Raw genomic sequence first — 21,061 nt, forward strand, 5'->3', positions numbered from 1 at the left:
GAGCACCTCCAATGGCTAAGTGTGGGAGTTCCTAACACCAAATTCACAGACTCACTAACACATGGACCTACCCATTCCTCCTGTGACCACAGAGCAGCTCTACCAGGTTAAGGCCCATTCCTCCACTTTTGAACCCATATTTCTCTCCTTTTCAGGACTCTTCACTCTCATTTCAATATAGTCTTTTATAGACTACTTTTCAAATGAATCCTCTCACTTGCTTTTACACACTCAAGTCTCTGCCATTTGATTTTTTTTTTTTTAAGGAGAAAAATCTCACCTGGTTTACAGAGAGAATAAAAATTAGTTGGCCTATATCTTGGTGTCTAGCCACAGACTACTGCAGTCAGGTGCATAACTGGAGAGTCCTTTCACTGCACAAGGGACTAGGAGAAGAAAATGGGTGTTGAAATCCAACCAATACTCCACACTAGTCAAGTCATATGCCCCTGGAGAAAAGGCATCTCTTGTTAATTTCCAGAGGCACTACAGAGCAAGGGGTGGTCCCCTGAGTATCAGCCAACCAACTAGCTATTTGGGCAAACCAGAAATCCAGGAATCAACCAGAATAAATTCTTCCCCATGGCTCTGACATGTAATCCATCAGCAAATCCTACTGATTTTACCTGCTTAGTATTTCTCAGGCCCATTCACTTCTGTCCAAATCCATGATCACCATGACCTCACCTGAACTTGCACAACATACACAGGTTCTAGGTTTGATCCCATGCACCGCCCTCTCCAGTCACTTCAATCTGTCCATGTGGTTCAATCACAGTAACTGCTTCCCTTTGCACTTCAGATGCAGACCAAGCTCTCCTCTGTGTAGCCACAGAAGCTTTGGGCAGGAGGATCTCAGCCCAAGCTTAGCATCTTCAGGGTAGTCTTTCTACATCTCTGAAGCAAAGTCAAATGCCTTCCATTTTCCATAGTACCATATGCCACCTCCCTCCACTAGGGATGGGGAGAAGAGGCTGATGAATGTGTTCTACCACATGAGTCATACCCAGTCCTTTTGCTTTTAGCTTGTTTTTCAAATAGGGACTGGTACAAATTTTGGCCATATTGGTCTTGGACTGTGATCTTCCTATCTTTTTTACTTTTCCCCCAAAGTATTATTACAATCACACTTTTATAAGGGTGATTATTATTTGATTTATACCCATCCAACCCATTAGCCTTTGGCATCTGGTATACTTTGTTCACCTCTGTGTCTCCAACACTCAGAATGGTAACCAGCCCACACATATTCCTAACTATTCTTTGGATTAATAAAGATAACATAGCTAATCCTATTGCCAATACCTTAGGAAATGATGAGATAAAAATATATGATCAAGTATATAGTACTGAAGAAATTTTTACCAAAGAGAAATGTTTCTGTGAATGGGTTTAAGAAAGACCTTTTTTTTGGGGGGGGGGAGGCGGGCCTAAGACAGAGCACAACTCAGAACAGCATGAGTGGAGCCAGACCATGATAGAGGAGAGGGAATGGAGCAGAGGACAGAGGAGAGACAGGATGTGAGCAGAGGGTCTTGAAAGCTGAGATTCATTGAGATTAAGTTGGCAGAATGGAGTCAGATACAGGAAGGGGCAGAAGTAAGGAGCTGCTTCAGAGATGAGATCAGCAGTTCCAACTTAACAACAGGGGAAGGTGGGTAGGGTAAAACCTGAAGCAGCTGCCCAAGATGACACCCACCTGGGAGGACAGTTTGTTGGTGAGACAGCCCTTCCAAAAGGGGTGGAACAAGACCCTGTTCCATTTATACTTACAGACAAGAATGTAACTAAACAGAGTAAGAGCTCTGTGGCCCCACTTACTAAAGGGTTGTGAATTTGTTTCTTTCCTTGGTGGGATTAGGGTACAAAATATTATTTCAATTGACAGAGCTGTAGCCGAATAGAATTTCAAGAACTTAACCCAAAAAGGCTTTAAAATTTAAGTACTATAATGGGAAAAAAACAAAGACCAAATAGCCTCCTGTCCTCATTTTCTCTTCTTCTGTCTCCTACCTGTACCCTATCTTAACCAACAAGGAACAGAAAAAACAAATTCTAACATGTTGTCCCTTAGGCCATTCATTTCATTGCTATGACCAATCATTGGCCAAAGGCATTTTATGGAAGAATTAAGAGACATGCACATGTGGGGAAGGTAAAACGGGGCTTTACTGTGTAATAGGTAGTGTTTGTTTCACAATGTGAAAAGAGTTAGGGAGATGGTTGGTGGTGATGGATGAACATTAATACCACTGAACTGAATAATTAAAAATGGTTACAAGGATAAATTTTATGTTATGTGTATTTCATCACAATAAAAAAAATAGAGAAAAGAAAAAGAAAGAAATGTGTACTTACTGTGAAAATGGTTGCCAAGATGGCCTCCATCTATCCACACCTCATTGGAACACCCCATGCTGCCTGGTCATATGATTTGCTTAGGCCAGAGAGCCTGCAACACTGGGGATGCCCTCTCACCTGTCACCATGTTAACAAGCCCAGGCCAATCTGCTGGAACAAAAGACACACCGCACCACCCATGTCTGTGTGTGTGTGTATGTGTGTCTCTCACATACACAAACACACTTACACACACAGTCCCAGCTAGCCACCAGCCAATAGAGTGAAGTCATCAACCACCAGCAGCAGGGAATCAAGCTGAGACCAGTCCAAATTGTCAATCCAAAAAACTGTGAGCAAAATAGATGGCTGTTGTTTAAAGCCACTTGGTTTCAGGATGGTTTGTTACACAGCACCAGATAACTGACAAAACCCACTAAGAGATCAAGGACCCTATGAATATAAGCAAATTCCTTGTCACTTTCATATTTCATTCACCAGCAACTGAAAAACTTCGGCAAAGAAAGGACTGGTTTAAGGATTTATTTTTAAATATACAACAAATGGGAGGAGGGGGGATAAAGGAGAATGATGGAGGGGTGAATGCAACTAAAACATATTGAAAGAACTTATGTAAATGTCACAATGCACCCCCAACACAATAAAAAAAAGGAAAGTGTAAAACCAAAATCATAGTCTCAACCTTCTCACAAACTTTTTGCCAGAGGATCTTAGCATGAAAAGCTTCACTAACTTAGAAAACCACATGGATTTCACTTGTTTTATGAAGCTGTAATGAACAGTCCAGTTAAAAAGAAGAAACTAAATCAAGAACAAGACAGAATAGGTAATATGAATGTAATTGTACTTACCTAACTATTAGGAAAAAAAAATAAAGGGTGGGATTTCTAGCCTAAAAAAAAAAAAAAAAAGAAGTATCTGGAATAAGAAAATCTTGCATTTTCCAGATCATATGCTCATAATCCATGAGAAAACTTGCATTAAAGTAGAAGGGATAACTAGTAATCCACACTTGGTTACATGCTCAGTATGGCCAGTATGGCCAGGGCACTATGCTAAGTGTTTCACTCAACACTCACATCAGCCCAGACATTCTTACAGCTACCAGAAATCAAAACAATTAACTCTTTCCCCAAATCACAAGGCTAACAAGTGGAGATGATACGAAAAATAAGCTCTCAATAATTCTAAAGCCCAGAGTTTTCCTTTATTTTGTTCTGCCTCCAAAAACTACATGGGCACAAGTCTTAACTCCCTTTCAACCTCCCATGTGGGGAATGACACTAGAAGGTGAGGACCAGAACAGGGCTGAAAACCACCCTTCTCAAGACACAATATCCCCATGGAGAATTAAGCAGGCCTTGGCAGTAATGGGTGCCTTGCCTAAGAGTAAGCCCCAGGCAGGTTAAAAATACTCCCCAAATTCACATGTAGTTGCTGCTAAACCACATACCTTTCATACAAGCAGTCTTCTCATCACCCAAGCCCATCTTTCTAAATAAAATTCACTCTTCGAAAATGGTAATTGCTTGATAAGAAGTTGTTACAAGAGAAATGTTATATTAAGAAATATTCCCATTACTTAGTGCAGAAAGCTAAGCAAAAGAAAAACATCTGATACAATAAAATAGTCCTCACTGTAATGATTACAGATGTGAAGCTATAATCTTTGTGTAAGAAACACTCCCCTTTAAATTGAGTAAATTCTATCCATTACCCAACCAAACATTCAAGTGTAACCACAAAGAAATACAGAAAGAGGAAAAATAATCTACTTTACCTTAAGAAATTTAGGCTTACTTGGAAAATGAAAGGGATGGTCCTCAAATAAAGCTATGGAGATTGTATGACTTTTTACCAATGAATGAAGGCACACATATGAACGAAAAAGCCTGGCACCCAGAACCATAATCTCTTCCATCATGAAAACCATTTCCTGAGTACCTGAGTACTCAGAACCATATAACCTGTGCTTTCTTGCACATATCATGACTAACTGGTTGATCCTCCTTTTAAAGATGTGTTACCTAACTATGACTTCTTTTTCCATTTTGCCTACAATCTACACCAAAAATGCTTGAACTACTATGTACCTGTTACTATTGCATACGACATTCTAAATAAACTCAAGTTTATGTTGGAGTACTGTGTTCATTTTCACAGATTATTTTCTAGCCCAAACATAATATTCACAAACCTCACTGAGCTCAAATACTGACATAATTCAGGCAAACAGACTGCTCTAATCTATAAATCCAGCCCACTTCTGAAAAGTACTTCACTCTGGTGCACTGAATGACAAGCTTGCCAAAGCCTCACAGCCCTCATCATTGTCTTCTTCATCACTCCACTTAGAATGCATCCATCAGGCACTAGTTTCCTTCTCAGAATTTAAGTAGCTTTCCCAAGGTCATGTGGGGGGTAAGCAAGCTAAATTAGAACCAAGTTCTGACTCCAGAGCCTATGCTCTTAACCGTTTGGTTACACTGCCTCCAATGGCTATCAACAGCAGACAGACCCTTCACATTTATGGACCATTTGATTGGTTAAACAGGTATCTGACCAGCACCCAAGCTGGCAACACTTATAAGTTTCTACAACTATCCAGTCACTTGATGTGACACCATCTCATCATAATGGGCCAAACGAAGAAATCTCCTAATTCTGTGGTGCTGATTCCTGTGGGTTGTCATTGCCCAGTTTGGTTCTCATGAGGTCAGTCCAAGTGCCAACACAGCATCCATTGACATGCTCCATACTCCCTCAAAGTCACAGGCAGGTCTCATGACTGCTCTGAGATAGTGAGCATCTACAAATGTCCCAGACACAATTTGGGAAGGTAAAAAGCTACCAATATGATTACAAAAAGCCTAGGGCAAGCAATCATTAAGTATTAACTCAGTATTATTTCATTCTTACTGAACTTTTGAAATTTGGTGCTTTGGAATTTAAAGTATTTCCATAGAAACAACCCGAAGCTACCAAACAATAACAACAATCAAGAAGGAAAAACACTTCATCTAACCCTTTATGCAGCTGGGAAGGTGCAATGTAAGGGATGATCTGTAAAGTCAGTGCCTTATTTCTGACTCTAATTTCTCGTGTCCTCCTCTACCTCATCCAACAATAGGTAGAAGCTCCAGGGAAGAAAATAATGGCATTAGGATATATTCCATAGCAGGGGGTGAGGGAGAGAGAAACACACAAAGCTGGTAACAGCAGGACAGATAGTTTCAGGCTTCAAAAAAAAGGTATGCTGGGTGCCAGTGGCTCACACCTGTAATCCTAGCTGATTGGGAAGATGGAGGTTTGAGGCCAGCCTGGGCAAATAGTTCAAGAGGTCCCATCTTGTGAAAATGGACCAGAGCAAAATGGACTGCAGGTGTGGTTCAAGGGTAGAGCATCTGCTTTGACAGTTCAAAGCCGTGAGTTCAAACCCAGTCCCACCAAAAAATATGAAATATAATAAAACAGAACTTACTCTAGGGAACTAGAAACAATTGTTACAAAATCAAGTTTCAGTTCATTGGGATGGTCATATAATTTTTGGTGACATTAAAATATTTGGCTCTATCACCTAAGATATAAAAATCTAGGAGATGAAACAGAGAAGCCCTGTTATGGTACACAAACCACAGCCCCTAAACTTATAACCTGAATTATAACCTGAGTTATAACCTGAATCCATCCTCCATGTTGAAACCACATCATATTTAACCAGATGACAAAAGAGAAAATCCAGAAAACTAACCAAGACGCTAGCGCAAAGGGCCCTATAGGTGGATGCCACAAACATGCTTTCAAACTTTTCTTTCAAAGACTTTAAATATCTTCTTGCTCTCAAGCTGCATGCTGCTCATTATAATGCCAAAACAGTATTATTTATCCTATTTAAAAACTCCACAGTCATACAAAAAGACACCTCTGCAAATCTTTTCACCTCTCACTTGCATATTCTCTCACAAAGAAACAAAACAACTGTAACAGTATCAATAACTGCTCAGTCTGATGAGAGCTTGGGACATGTCAGGCACTAAGGAAGGGACAATTAGTGACCTGTTTATATGCAAGGAAACAAGTACAGAGGTAACTTACTCTGGTTCCAAAGGTAGACAGCACTAGAACTAAGCTTTGAATTTAGGTAATCTAGCTCCAGAGCCTTTGCCTCTATTCTTGAAGACATACTTCCTCCTGCAATCTCTAATTACTCATTTAAGAAAATTTTAAGGGCTGGGGGATGTGGCTCAAGTGGTAGAATGCCTGCCTAGAGTGCCTCCCTAGTAAGGGGAGAAGGAGGGGAGAGGGAAGTGGAAGGGAAGGGGAGGAAAGGGAAGGAAAGGGAAGGGAAGGGAAGGGAAGGGAAGGGAAGGGAATTCCTGATTCATTAGGTTTTTAACTTCTTATGAACAGGAACCACTTGTTTTCCTAATTTGCATATGTACAATGTAAGCACTAGCCTCAAATACTTGATCATCATCAAGTTAAGCCTTAAATGTTTGGCACTACATTTCACATTTTATTGTGAGTTTTAATACATTTTGGATCACTCTTGTGGAACAGTCTTGGTAACACTTCTTATGGTACCCAATGTGTTGACAGCAGTCTGGCAGATTAAGACTATAAAAAAGGTGCCCACTTTCTGCTCACATTAGGTCTGGTAGCCAGGCAGGGTCATGTTAAAATCCTTGACTCACAAGTCCATCTATGCTGTGTATGACACAGGAGCACTGTACAGATGGTACCAGGTGTAATTTAAGTGAGGTGCAGCTGGAACAACTTTTCTCTCAAGACTACTACAGGCTTAAGTTCCAATTTCAGACACATTCAGGCAAGTTTCCTTTTCACTCCATGAACAAAACTGCAAAATAAAGTAACTGCAAACTGAGGGTTTTTTTTTAATTCATTACTATATTTCATCAATTCTATGTCTTTTTTCATGTTTTAACATTATCAGAAACAGGATACATCTTACAACTGATACCCTCTTGCATTTAATGAAATACAGAAATAAAATATACTCACTTATATTCCAGATTCTTGTTTTCAAGTTTTATGTTACCATTAACCCATTCATTGATAATTAATTTAGGAGACAATTTTTCACTGTTGTTCCTTTTCTAATCCTCCTCTTTTTGCCATAGAAGATAGATAAAGAATGCCTGAGAGTAAATAAAAGGTAACTTAATTTGAGACAAAAATGTTAAGGCTCTTTTAAGCGCAAAGATGTTGCCCTCCCATGAAAAAAAAAAATAATAATAATAATAATAGCCTTCTTAGAGAAAGTCTCTCTAAGGCTATGTGCTGTCCAAATGTTTCTTCTGTGAGAAAGACACAATTCCAAGGTGAAAGAGTTCCAGATGCCAAAGTCTTCCTACTAACCTACATCAACTCACGTCAAGACACAATAAGCCTTTTAAATCAAGCTCACAAGTCTCAAGGGGTTTCTCTTCCACCTCCAAATATCAAAATCGTGCTCACATATTTAAACAATTAAGTGAGACGTACAGAAGCCCGCACTAAACCATCTTAAATCTGAGTGCTAAATGTGCAGTTAATATCAACCAAATTCAAATTTATTTACTTATATATTTATTTTGCAGTACTGGGGCTTGAATTCAGGGTCTCAAACTTGCAGATGTTATCTATAGAATATTTTTAAAAAATGAGTCTTGTTTTCTCTGACTTCAGAAAATTAAAAGTGTTTCTTTTAAATTCTGCTTACTGCAGAACAAAATTTCTTTGGGACAGGAAAAATAATCTAAACACTGCCAAGCAACCTAGTCAAAAGGAAAGCAAAAGTTGAAAGTATTTGTCTCAAGTACATAATTAGTTAAAATTACTTTAAAATTAAAAAAAAAAAAACCCTCCCCCTACCCGTACCACAAAAATACCGAAAAATTATGAGTCTTTTCATACAAAGTATCAGATAGCTTTTCACACTTTACAATTCTTTCAGTGTAATATTTAGGAAATATAAAGTAGTAGAAAGATGAAAATAAAACTATCTGCAATCTAAATAATTTCACTCATTGAGAGCAGTATGTGTGGATTGTTTCAGATGTATTACTTCATTAATTCACATTGCCTGTAAGTACTGTCACCAGTCCCATGGCACACAGTTGAAGAAACTGAAGTTCAAATTAAATGACTTGCCTGTGATCATCAAAGGATAGTAAGTCACTTGCCCAAAGTCATAGCTAATAAGCATTGGGTAGAGATGCAAACCAGATCTAGTTAACTCTGGAATCACAGCCATCAACTAAGTGAAGCGGTCAATCAATGAAACTTTTTTTTGGAGGGGGTTATAGTACTGGGGATTGAACCCAGGAACTTGTGCATGCCAGGGAAGTGCTCTACCACGAGTCATACCCCCAGCCTCTATTTTTTCCTATGATTATAATTTGTATAAATTCAAAACATCCATAGTTAATATATCATTATGTACTCTATTCTTTTAAGCTTTATGTTTTTTTAAAAAGATTTGTAATTCCTACATGATATCCTAAGATAGAATACAGTGTAAATTTAACCATTCTCAGTCTTTCACCATCAGTACAAAACGAAACGCTGTGACTTCTTACTTGTAACAGCTGATGGGCTTCCAGATTGTTCCTCAAGATAGGTGACTAGCACAACTGGAATGCCATACAGTCTTTTTGAACTTCAGGCAACTATGAGGGTGCTGGTCTCATCATATTCTGGAAGAATAGAGAGTATCTTTTAAATCTTCACAGTTTGGTAAGAGAGAAAAAGTTATCTTAATTTGTGCTTTTTTATTACTCACATAATTTCCAATCTTTTGTGTTTACTGACAAAGAAGTTTTCTTTCTATAGCATCCCTGCTAATATCCTTCACACTTTCCCATTGGACTGCAACTGTTCTCAGCTGTGCTCTCTCACAGAAGATGTTGACATACCATTCTCCACTCCAAGCCACACCAGGCCAGGCCCCCAGAGTGACCAGCTATTTATCCCCCAAAACCCAACCCAGCTCCTGCCAGTGTCCACCATGGCTACAGCTCTTCCTCTCCCACTCAATTTTTCCTGCCCATGTCAAAGCTCCACCACCTCCTGGCTAGGCTATTTCAACAGCCTCTGACTTTTTGCCTCTAGTTGCTCTTCAACTGCAATCCGTCACATGTTGCCAAACTAACCTTTCATCTCCATTTCCATCACATAACCTAAGTTATGTGATGGATCTCACCCAGTCTCAACTTCCAATTTCACCATAGCCCAACATCTCCCTACCTATCCAAACCTATTGCCCTTATCCTCCTGCAACCCTGATCCTCTTCAATCTTCCCTGAACCATGGGAGACAGGCCCTCAGACTGAAGTTTGGAAGGAAGGGGCAGGTGTGGCAGCGGCTGCATTGTTCTCCAGAGAGTCACAGCTTCTGTGAAGCCATATTCCCATAGAGAGCACTTGGGATAAAGGGCTCCTTCCTGTCTTGGTACCTGCAGGCCATTGTGAACTGGCCTTTTTTCCACCAGGACCCTTGGCGATGGTTTTGCTCACATTACTGCTGTTTCTCCATCCTATCAAAAAGAGAGGGCAAGTCACACCTTCCTGATTGCTTTCTCCACTATTAGCACACTGACCACACTACATTAGACCTTCTTAACACTTAATTGTACACTGTGCTGTCACATTCCACATGGTCATACATATTAACCTACACTTCTGAGCAGGTTTTAGTGTCTCCCACAAGTATCATCACACCTTCACCAACAGTAAAGTCATACCAAAAAAATCAGCCAGAGCCAGCTGGCAGAGTGGCTCAAGGAGTAGAGTACCTGCCTAGCAATTGTGAAGCCCTGAGTTCAAACCCCAATATCACCCCCGTTCAAAAATATAGCATCCTAAAGATCTGAACATCATGATTCTTGTCTTTGTCTTTGAAAATAATTAAGTTTTCACCAGGCACATTCGATTCATGCTTGCAAAAGCCAAAAAGATTTTGTTATCATAAGCCTCACACAGAAACCACCCTTTGCTCTTTAGAGATGTAAGTCTGAGAACACTACTGAACTCTCTCCTTGTCTTTAAGAGCCAAGTCTTTGCATTCAGTAAAGTCCTTATTATTGACAGGGTCATAGCCCCGTAAAGGTTCACAATTATGTGAACTTGAATAGGCCCAGTTCTCTGAAACCCACTCAGGAAATACTGCTTGCAAGGAAGGTATCTGCCCCAATGTGGGTGTCACCAAATGGGCCCGATGGCAATGACATCTTGCTCTGCAGTACAGCTCCTTAATCCAGCCTTACTTCAGCAAGTGGCTCCTCCCCCAGAAGGCCTTCAGCTGCTAGTTTGAGTTTTCCCTCTGACACAGTAGTATAATGTGGCCATTTATTGTGATAACCTCCAATAGCACTGGATTAACCCACAATGTCTCACAACTACCTAGTGATAACAATGTTCCAATCAGATGCCAGGAATGTGGTAATGGGGCAACACAATAACTTACCTCCTCTTCCCCACCCACATGCTGAAAACCAGCCCAGCGAGGGGCCAAGCAGAGGCTGGCACCTGTCACTGAGGAGGCCAGGGCCACCTTGCACTGCTAAGATGCAAGGAAAGGAAACCTCTACATTCCAGGTGGCCCAAGCAAGTAAAAGAGCAGGTAAAAAATAATAAAGGAAAAAAAAGAAAGGAAAAAAAAAAACACACACACACAATAAAGAGCAGGTAAAAAGTCATTTTACAGGTTTGTCCAATAAAGGAATTATTATTAGTGTAATTATTGTGTAGTGATCCATAAAAGATAATTCTAATGATATGAGCTTTTCCTTGAGTTCTGAAAATCCTGAGCTGTGGAAAATGAATGACAAGCAGTCCCCTAATGTCAACCATTCTACTAGCTGGAAACAGGCCTTAGTTTCTGAGATGCTTGTGTCCATCCACCTTCTTTCACCACAATGAGATGACAGATAACAGCTAAGATGCAAATTTCCCTACTGGAGCACTGTGGCATAGCCTTCCAGCCAAGCAATTCAACTACAGCAGTGTCACCACCTGTGTGCTCAACAGTGTCAGGAAATTACCTATTTTAATAAATTTTGTCCTTATTAATGTATTTTACAATGTATAAGACATAAGTTTTGTTTTTGCTGGATCCTACCAGCTAAATGGAATGGTTCTTTACCTCCCAGACTAGCCACAGGATTCTGTATAAACCAGGGGCTTGTTTCATACACCAGCTTAATTTTGTTTTTCATAAATGGTGATACATATAACTGAAAACCAACACAATAAGATACATTCTTTTTAATAATTTTTGTGGTGGTGCAGGGGGTTGTACTCATGGTTTCTTGCTTGCTAGGCAGGTGCTCCATCACTTGAGCCACACACTCAGCCCTTTTTTTACTTTTGTTATTTTTTTTTAGATAGGGTGTCATGTTTTTGCCTATGGCCAGCCTCAGACTTTGATTCTTCTACCTAGCTAGCATCACAGGCATTACTACCATATCCGGCTTGCTGGTTGAGATGGGGGTCTTTGCTAACTTTTTGCCCAGGCTGGCCCTGAACCGTGATACTCCCAATCTCTGCCAGCCTCATAGCTGGGATTACAGGTGTGAGCCACCATGCACAGATAAAGATTGAAATATCTAGGGGGGATTGTTTTTTCCTCTTATATACTGAAGATTAAAATTTTAAGTGCACTGAAAATAACAAAAACTTCTCAATGAACTCAACCTATCAATTCAATGGTGAAGGAAAAAATATATAATACACAAAATCCAGAGATACATCATCACACACTATTTCTATGAGGCAAAGTATTTAAGACTTGGGATTTTATCACTTTTTTTTTTTAATCACCTGGCAAAGAAACCTGTATTTCCCCATAACATGTAAGTCTACTGAGTCACAAACACATTTGGATTCTACACCTACTGGAGTACAATCATGTGTTACTTAGTAACAGGGATATGTTCTAACAACTGCTTCCTCAGTTGATGTCATCATTGTGTAAGTCACCTAGAGTGTCATTATCCAAAGATGGCTATGACATACTAGGCAATATAATTGATATAATTACATATTATATAACATACATTTTTAATTTTAGCAATATAAAATGGAACTACCATTCAGTCCTTCACTAACCAAAATATCATTATGGGGCATATGATTGTCATTGACTGAATGATTATAAAAGAGGGTCTGTAGTCTTGTGTGTTAGCAGAAGAAGCCTAAGTATTTCATGAAGGTTGTATATTCACACAAGTTGATGTACATGCAAGGAAGAGCGCTGCAACTGGGCACCTAAGTAGCATCCTAGGCTGCGCTAGCCCTGTTCAAGATGCTAAGTGAACAGACTTCGGATAAGCCCTGGGGAGAAACTCTGAGAATACCGATTCTGCAGTAAGCTGTGTCTGGCACTGATCAATGGGAACAGGGCTGGCACACTAGTAAATTTTGCAATGAGCATGTGTCTTTTAGTTTGAAAGTGTTTGCAACTGATAAGATATGGCATCTGAGGAAAAAGGGCCTCACTGACTATAATCCGTTAATAGACAACTTTCAGCCTCTCAATTTCTCTCCAGGAGCTGTTAAGAAAGCACAGATGTAGAAGATATCAATCTAGGTTCTTCCTTCTCTCTAAAAACTAGGTTATTTTGATGAGACCACCAAAAGCAATTCCTACAGAGCACTTAATACAACAGGTTATTAAATGTGCCTGTCCTGATTTAAGTCAACTACACCATTAAAAACTGTGTTCTTTTAAAGCAATCTCTAAAACTCCATTTCATCACCTGTAAAATGGCAATTATTATTCCTACCTCATGGTTTTGACTATACCTATTTCAGGACTCAGTGAGAGCAGTTTGTGTAAAAAGCTTAACAAAATGCCAACTAGCACAAAGTCCATGCTCCATAAATATCAGCTATTAAGATCAATGTCTTGAACTTACTATTCTTTTTTAAAAACTTTTGATTTTGACACTATTTCAACTTTGAGTTAGAAGAAAAGTACAAGTATCTCCCATAAATTCATACTTACCAATTGTTTACATTTCATCCCACTTATTTTATGATTCCTTTAGTCATTTTTAAGTGAAAACAAAATAAAATGAAAATTCTCTACATGCTATCTCTTCTGTTTCTGTTCCATTCCGCTGAGCATCAGTGGAATTCTTGGGAAGCTACCTAGCATCTTCCTTTGCCGAAGATGGGAACCTTCTCATGTTCTACCTTCCATTGAGATCCAAGACTCCAACCCCAAATTTACTCTGGGTTTAGATCCCACCATCTCTTCCTTGAACAGTAAATAGAAGCTGGGAAATGAGAACTGAGTCAAGTATCCTGAGACTTGAGGACCTGAAGTTCCTACAGGTGTTGGGAACAAAGTGGTTTCTGCCAGAATCAGAAAATTCTATTATTTCAAAACTTACTGATCATCCAGGATAACATCATCCATTATTTAAAGAATTGCAGATTTAGGGGAAAGAAGGAATGACCTGTTGTCTAAAAAGATGGGTGTAACTCAAGAGCAGAGAATAGCTTTACAACTAGAGAAGAACAACTGCTCCCTCAAAGTTGTCATTTTTAGAACCAAGGACATCTGAATCATCTCTGTGTAATCAACAGGATCAAGTAAATAATAGCTGATCATTCTGCTGGACAAAGGTACATGTAAATATTAATTTTCCAATCTCTACTCCTGAATAAAAGTGAAAATGGTACAGCCAAACACCACTGCAAGTCACTCATTCTTGTCTACTTATAATTACAATTATGGTTTGAGAAACTTTTTAATTAAAAACAAAATCAAGATACATCGGTTTGACAGGTTCAATGATTGTAAATCAGCTAATAAAAATAGTACTTGGTCAATAAATATGTCATATGCTGTCCCAAAGGCTTCTGACAGAGTACCCCACTTAATCTTCTCTCTGGATATCATTATCTCCATTTTTATGATTCACACCCTGATATTTCTGATCTAAGACTTTCAAGTTGTCAGCCACCAAAAAAAAAGACCTCCACAAGAATAACTGTCTCATCTTCATGACAGAGGAAGGGTCGTAAGGGTAAAAGGCACAGGCTTTGGTCATTTTAGATTCCAAGACACCCCACAAATACAGCAAGCCCAAACAGAGGCAGATGGACAGAAATAACCTGGGCTGATAGGTTATAGCAAGAGAATATGCTATGTGATTACAAGGTGTTGATGGTACTTTTAAGAGCACTTTTGTTTATCGATGCAAGTTTCAGAGCTGGTCTGGGCAGCAACATTAGCATGAAGGTTATGCATGCAGATTCTGGAGTCTGGCCAATGTGGATACAAATTCCTCCTCTACCACCTACTAGAATTGTATGGCAATTTAGCCTCTCCTCCCTCAGTCTCCTCATTTGTAAAATGGGGATAATAATTCCATTAATACCTGGAGTTGTTTGATGAGTAATTAAAAGATACACAGAAATACTCAGCAGAGGCTGGGGTGTCACTCAATGGCAGAGACTGCTTAGCATGGATAAGGTCCTAGGTTCAGTCCCAAGTACCAAAACAAAACAAAGCAAACAAACAAAAAATCCCACTCAGCATACTACCTACCCAACCAGAAATGCTCAACAACTGTTAGCCAATCATTATAGTTATTACTGTTATCTTTAAAGCTGTTTCATTAGCTGTGTACTGTTTAACTTCATTACCCATACACTTTTAGGGGCACAGAGTGCTGTTTCTTAATTTAATCAAGATTCTAAAATTCTGAGGATGAGTCTACATGATTTTTCTGACAGGATTAATACACCTGCAATTGGTCAAAGGAAAACTTCAAGCACAAACAAGGTCAAGTACATAAGAATATTATCACAATACTTTTTTTTGAAGCTCATTCTTAGCATGTAGAGTTAACAGTTTCAATACAATGCCAGTCCTACCCATGAATAAAGTAACTGCTAGGCCCACATACTTCAAAAAACATCACAAACTAAGGCATATTTTTCACTGAATATTTGTGCTCAAACTGATTTTATTATTCATTTAGGGTACTGGCAGGCACTGCCTTGCAAACTAAAAGTATACTTGTAATTCTTCAAGGGATTTCTCACTATTTACCTGCTGTGTTATGTTAATGACATTTAATGGTTTTTAGGTGTGTTGAAATAATATGCACATTTATAATTATATTTTAAATATCAACAGATTTCTAAAACGCTTATGGTTTCTCTCAAAATGATTATCAAGGAACAGGGGACAAAGGTGCAGTCTCTAAAAAGTTAAAGTAGTCCCCCAAACCTGCTGCAGAAGGAAAAGTTTTCCAGAAGGAAAGTTAATCACTGAGGTATCACATACCTTTTATTAGACACACCGCAAATGCTGTGTGGAAATCTGTTTTACACTGAGAAACCTGGAAGAGTAGGTGCCATGGCAATCCTAACACACATACCTAATTCCCTGCATTTGCCTACACAAAGGAGGCGAATGGAAGCACAGATCACCTGCAGTCCCTCTCAGTGGCAGCAAGGCTTTACTTGACCCTTGTATTGACAAAATAAATACAAGGTGGGAAACTAAAATCCTCCACAGGACCTCTACTGCCTTCTAGATCAATGCTAAAGCCAAGAAAGGAACAAGTTCCTAAATAAATATCCCCTTTATACCTCCAATAAATGCCTACAAGCACCCTTCCATTTAGCACTTCTACTTCACAGTTAGAAATGATCTCTGAAATTGTGCTGAGCCAGGTGTGGTGGTTCATATCTGTAATCTTGGCACTGGGGAGGCTGAGGCTGAAGGATTGTGTGAGTTCAAGACCACTGAGATCCTATCACAAAACTACTGCTGGCCATGCACCGGTGGTTCACACCTGTAAACCTAGCTACTCAGGAGACAGAGATTAGGCAGTTCAAGGCCAGCCTAGGCAAACAGTTCAAAAGACCCTATCTCAAAAATACTGAACACAAAAAAGGGCTGGCAAAATAGCTCAATTGGTAGAGCAGGTAGAGTACCTGCAGAGCAAGTATAAGGGCCTGAGTTCAAACTCCAGCACCAGCAAAAAAAAAAAAAAATTACTGCTGACTAGACCAAACAAAAGAAGGTACCTTAAAAGAGTTTTTAATTTTTTTAATTTTAGAGCTGGAGGTGTGGCTTTGAAGATAATTTAAGTATTAAACTGACGTATTCTGACCCAGGCTGTTCTTTTTCTCCACAATTATTTAAATAGTTGTATTCATTTCTACCATGCCTATGTAGGTCAGTAATCATCTTCTAAAACACAATTAACTCCCTTCAAGTAAATACAGTGGCACACACCACCTATCTCCCTCAGGCAGAAGGACTTCTCTGAATATGTAACTAGCAACAAAAAGCTGCTTCCAGAGAGAAGATACAGAAGAACAAAATGTGAAAGGTCTGGTTACCACAGAATTCTATGCTCTGCCTACTATGAGCAAACTCCCTGCAGAGTGCTACATACCGGGCAAAACCAATGTTTCCCTCTGCTCTCCCACTTCTCTGAGCTCACTAGCGATCCCTGGTAAACTCACCATACACTAAATTAACATTTTTGGGGGAAACTAGTAGATTATTTTTGCAAAGTTTGGAATGTCACTAGTAATGGAAAGAAAGGTAGAACAGTGGTATCACAGTCCATTATCAGTATCAGTAATCTTAGTCATATGCTCCAAGAACTCATGATCTTCTTCAAATCTGATCCTTGTCAAGTGCTCCCTACCTCCATGAATAGCATCACCAGCCAGCCAAGCAATGTGCTACAAGCCTACATCCCGAGACTCTTCTCTCCCAAAACACATCTATCCTTAAGTCTGATTCATTGAAACTCCTAAATATTTTCAAAATCTGTCCATTCCCATCACCAAAGCCAACAATCTAATCCAAAGCACTGCTATTACTCCATCCAATTAATCATGACAAAAGTAAGCAGGATATTGTCCACAGCCTAGAGTCCTTTCTCCACCCACACACCAACTCAGTCTTCCTCAAAACATAATTCTGCCAGTACCAAAATTGCTTAATTAATGCTTTTCAGTGGCTTCTACTGCTTTCTTTAAAACTCTCAAATTTTTTACCCTGTAAATCCTGCCAAAAATGGATACTGCCTGCTTCTTGGGTCTCATCTCAAAGATCTGTGAAGGCCTCAAACATGCAGCTTTCAAGTCAGTTGCCACTGACAACAGTTCTACTCTTGTGTGGTGTGGAAAGCCATATTCTAAGGGGTAAGGCTCCACACAAGTTGTTGATTCCCAAAGTTGTAGGCTCTCAATCTTGCCAGCATCCACTGCACAACATCTACAACCTTGCAGCAGCGTTTGTTTGTTTGTTTGTTTGTTTTGGTAGGCCTACCAAATTTTCTCTTGTCACCACTATGTTCCCCATTCATACCATCACACCTTTCTGGTAGCAGGTACCCAATAAATAGGAAAACTAATGGGAATCCAGATTCACTTGCCAAGAAAGACAAGCCTGAGTCTACACTGGTAGTATGAGGCTCAAAGGGCCACTAAAAAAAGTGTCTGATTCCACATTAGCATACGCAAACAGCCCTGAGAATCAATCAGCCTTTTCCCACCAAGTTCTGTTTCTTCAAAAGTAGCCTACTTTTTTTTTATTTTTAAAAAGGATGTTTTTAATTTCCAAAGTAAAAACAAAAGACTCCCCCAAAACTACTTCTCTGAGAAAACAGTCATGTTTGCAGTGGCCTAACATTAGTTAAAATGTACAGGAATCCAGTTATGGTAATGAATACACACTTCTAAACTGAAAACAATAAACAGTAATCAAATGTTGGAATAATTATCTCTGCATTTTTCTAGATAATCAGGTTTAAAAAAAAAAAAAAAAGGTAGAAAACACCAAACACAGTAGAACAGTAGAAGCAAATTGTTATTTGAAGAACACCTTTAAAAGCTATGCTCTCATATGCTGGATTGTACAGCCAGAATGTACTTTTGAGTCATTACATGAGGAAGAGTTAGACCCTCCCAGAGCCAGCTCAGTCATCCAACAAAGACCCAGTGCATGGCATCCTGCTAGGCACTAGGAAGAGGATTGTGACCATGGTAAGCACTGCAGGAACAGGGTGACTAGCGAAAGGCAATGCCTTTAATTCATCTCTCTGGGCTCTACTTTCTTAATCTGTAAAGTGAGAAAGTGCAACTGGCTCTTAGGATCTTCCCCCTCTAGACATCCAGACTCTAAAATTATAAAATTTTAGATTATAAAATTGATTTCCATTTGACAATATCATGATTTCCACTATTATGTCTATCATATAGGTATGATTTTATTTGAAATATTGACAAAAGTAAAACAGAACAGTAACAAGTGTTTTTAATTACATTCTGCTCTTTACTATGATCACAATCAGCTATGAACTTTTGCCATAATTGCAACGAGTGATATTTGAAATAAATTACTCCATTTTTATGTTTTGTAGAAAACTAAGTGGTCATTTGCTCCCAATTTTTTTATATTTTAACATCATCAGTTATCTTTGAATGTCAAAGATTTTTAGGAGAGTAATAGTTTTCTGAAGAAAGAGGACTGGTTTTCTCCCAAACTAAACCTTAACAGATTTCAGAAACCTGTTGACAGAATGCTAAATTCTAACTTTTGAATGACACTTTTAAAAGATACATAAATGTGTCCATTGTAAGACAATTCAGAGTTACACAAAGCACTAATGTTCCTGATATCACCACAATTATCACCCAAAAAATGTTCCTTGTCTATCCTTTTAGTGAATGTAGTGAACTTAACTATGCAATACACACACAGATATATATGTTTTACATGTAGAAATCGTTTGAATTCTGGAAGTGAATCACATTTTTACAAAGATGAAGTTTTAAGAGCCATTTTTGCTTAGCCCTGACTAGCATTTTCATTCTTGCAATGCCTTATGTATAGTAGATGTTTATAACACAGCCATGGTGTCTGCTATCCAACTCAAAAAGCTATATTCTGCTAATGAAGGATGAAAGATTAACTCCTGCCTCCAAATTTCATCTAAGAGTCAAAGTCGAGTATTTGCCTAGCTGCAGGAAAAAAGTCTCTCTCCTACCAGATGGTAAACTCACTGAGGGTAAGGACTGCCTCACTGTTTATATGTGAAGGTTTGCTAAGTGACAATTAACTAAATGAATGGTGACTGGATAGCAAGGGAACTTTATCACCATGAGTAAAAAGGTTACAATCCTATTTACAAAGAACAACCCTGAACTTGCTCTATAAATCACCAGGTACTCAAATGAAAATACTCTTGTTCTTTTGACCTAACTGCTTAAAAATTGCAAGTATTTAATTATTGACTTTGCATCTATGTGAAGAAAAGATTATAAAGTTTCCTTGATATTTAGTATTATAAAGGTATTTCGCCCATGTTCACTTCCCCTTAGTAAAAGGCTAACAGAGAAGACGCTCATTATAGAAAAAGTTTGGAAATGTCCCCGTAAGGCAAAATGATTAAAAAATAGACAAAGTCCAGGTGAATCAATGCAAGTACTAAACTTTTAAAAACTTAAGTTCCTGATTACATCATTTTAAATTTGACTCCATGTTTTCAACTTGGGGGGAAAGTATGTTAGGTGTTTTTTCCTTCAAAGAGGAAAATACTGTTTGGATTTTAAACCATCATCTATATCATCTTTACATTTCTCTATTCTGCCTTCCATGTTAAGACTTGCATGAGGAATTATTTGACTAATTTAAAAATAATTCCACTGATTAAACCAGTAATAACTATAGTTTAGAATTTACATGCCAGTTTCTTTTAAAATAATTCATTTATCTAGAAACAGTTGAATCTTGAAAGCATAAACCTAGGACAGAATTCATCAAACTTTAATTCAGTGATGTGCACTGTGGAAGGAAAAGTAGAAAATATCAAGAGAATATAAATAATAGAACCTGCAGTGCTAGAAAACAATCTTAATACCTGAGTGTCATACTGAGGAAATTTACCTGTTAAAAGCCTGACAAAAACCCATTAAGTTCCTTAATCAGATTACTAAAAAATAAAAAAAGGAGAATGCCATATTTCCACAATTGAACAAAATTTTTTTTAAATTAACGCCTGAATTTTCCTGGTTAAGCCCTTTTCCATTTCCAAGCTCTCATCTACTTTGTAACTTTTTCCTACAGTAGTTTTTCAGGGAAAATGAACTTTTCATGAGCAAACTGGAAGACTTAAAATGTCTCCTACTTATCACCTAGAAAGGCAAGCCATTCCTATTCCGTGCCCAAGCATCTAGCTTTCAGCCCCTTTATTATCATTGTCAATGAATGGGCCCCAGTCAAATGAAAGCTGCCATTTTAGGGTAAAGACTAGAGGGCTTCTGTTGTGCAACAGCAAGACAAAAACACTGCAGACAGATGTACTCCCGGGGCTGGGGGGCGGGGGGGGGGGGAAAGGAATCAACTTCACAAAATCACTACTCAAGTGATTTCTGAAATAGGAATTACCAGTACTTACACATTACTGCAATCTAAGTGTAATTATAACTGGGATAAATCACGTACCCATGCTGCTAAGGTCACACTAAGATTTTTGTCATCGTTAGAACAGATCTGTGAGGAAATAAGAAGAGGTATTTTTTTCCCTATTGATTACTACATATGACGAATATTCCCACCTCTTACTTAAGAGAATTGGGGAGAAATAACAAACCCTTAGAAAGGTACTGCCCACTGCAAAGGCGGCTTAAATTAATTTCACAAAATAAAAATC

At 38.7% G+C, this 21,061-nt stretch overlaps 1 protein-coding gene across 13 annotated transcripts in view; it reads right to left on the bottom strand.

Moving 5' to 3' along the window:
- Positions 1-21,061, bottom strand: part of Chd7 (chromodomain helicase DNA binding protein 7) — a 180,720-nt gene that overhangs the window by 157,480 nt on the left and 2,179 nt on the right. For 5 of the 13 annotated variants that reach the window (XM_074068634.1, XM_074068633.1, XM_074068635.1 and 2 more), the window contains exons 2-3: positions 8,943-9,059; positions 7,384-7,520 (exon numbers count right to left, since the gene is read on the bottom strand). The exons of 2 other annotated variants lie outside the window; for them this stretch is intronic. The gene's annotated coding sequence lies outside the window, so the exon portion shown is untranslated. Of the gene's footprint in view, positions 1-2,358; positions 3,190-3,212; positions 3,254-3,814; positions 3,890-7,383; positions 7,521-8,942; positions 9,060-9,817; positions 20,714-21,061 lie in introns of those variants that run through there. 6 more of the 13 variants (XM_074068625.1, XM_074068626.1, XM_074068627.1 and 3 more) reach the window with 6 other exon arrangements.

Source organism: Castor canadensis, chromosome 3 (assembly GCF_047511655.1).
Source record: "Castor canadensis chromosome 3, mCasCan1.hap1v2, whole genome shotgun sequence".
Lineage (NCBI taxonomy): Eukaryota > Metazoa > Chordata > Mammalia > Rodentia > Castoridae > Castor > Castor canadensis.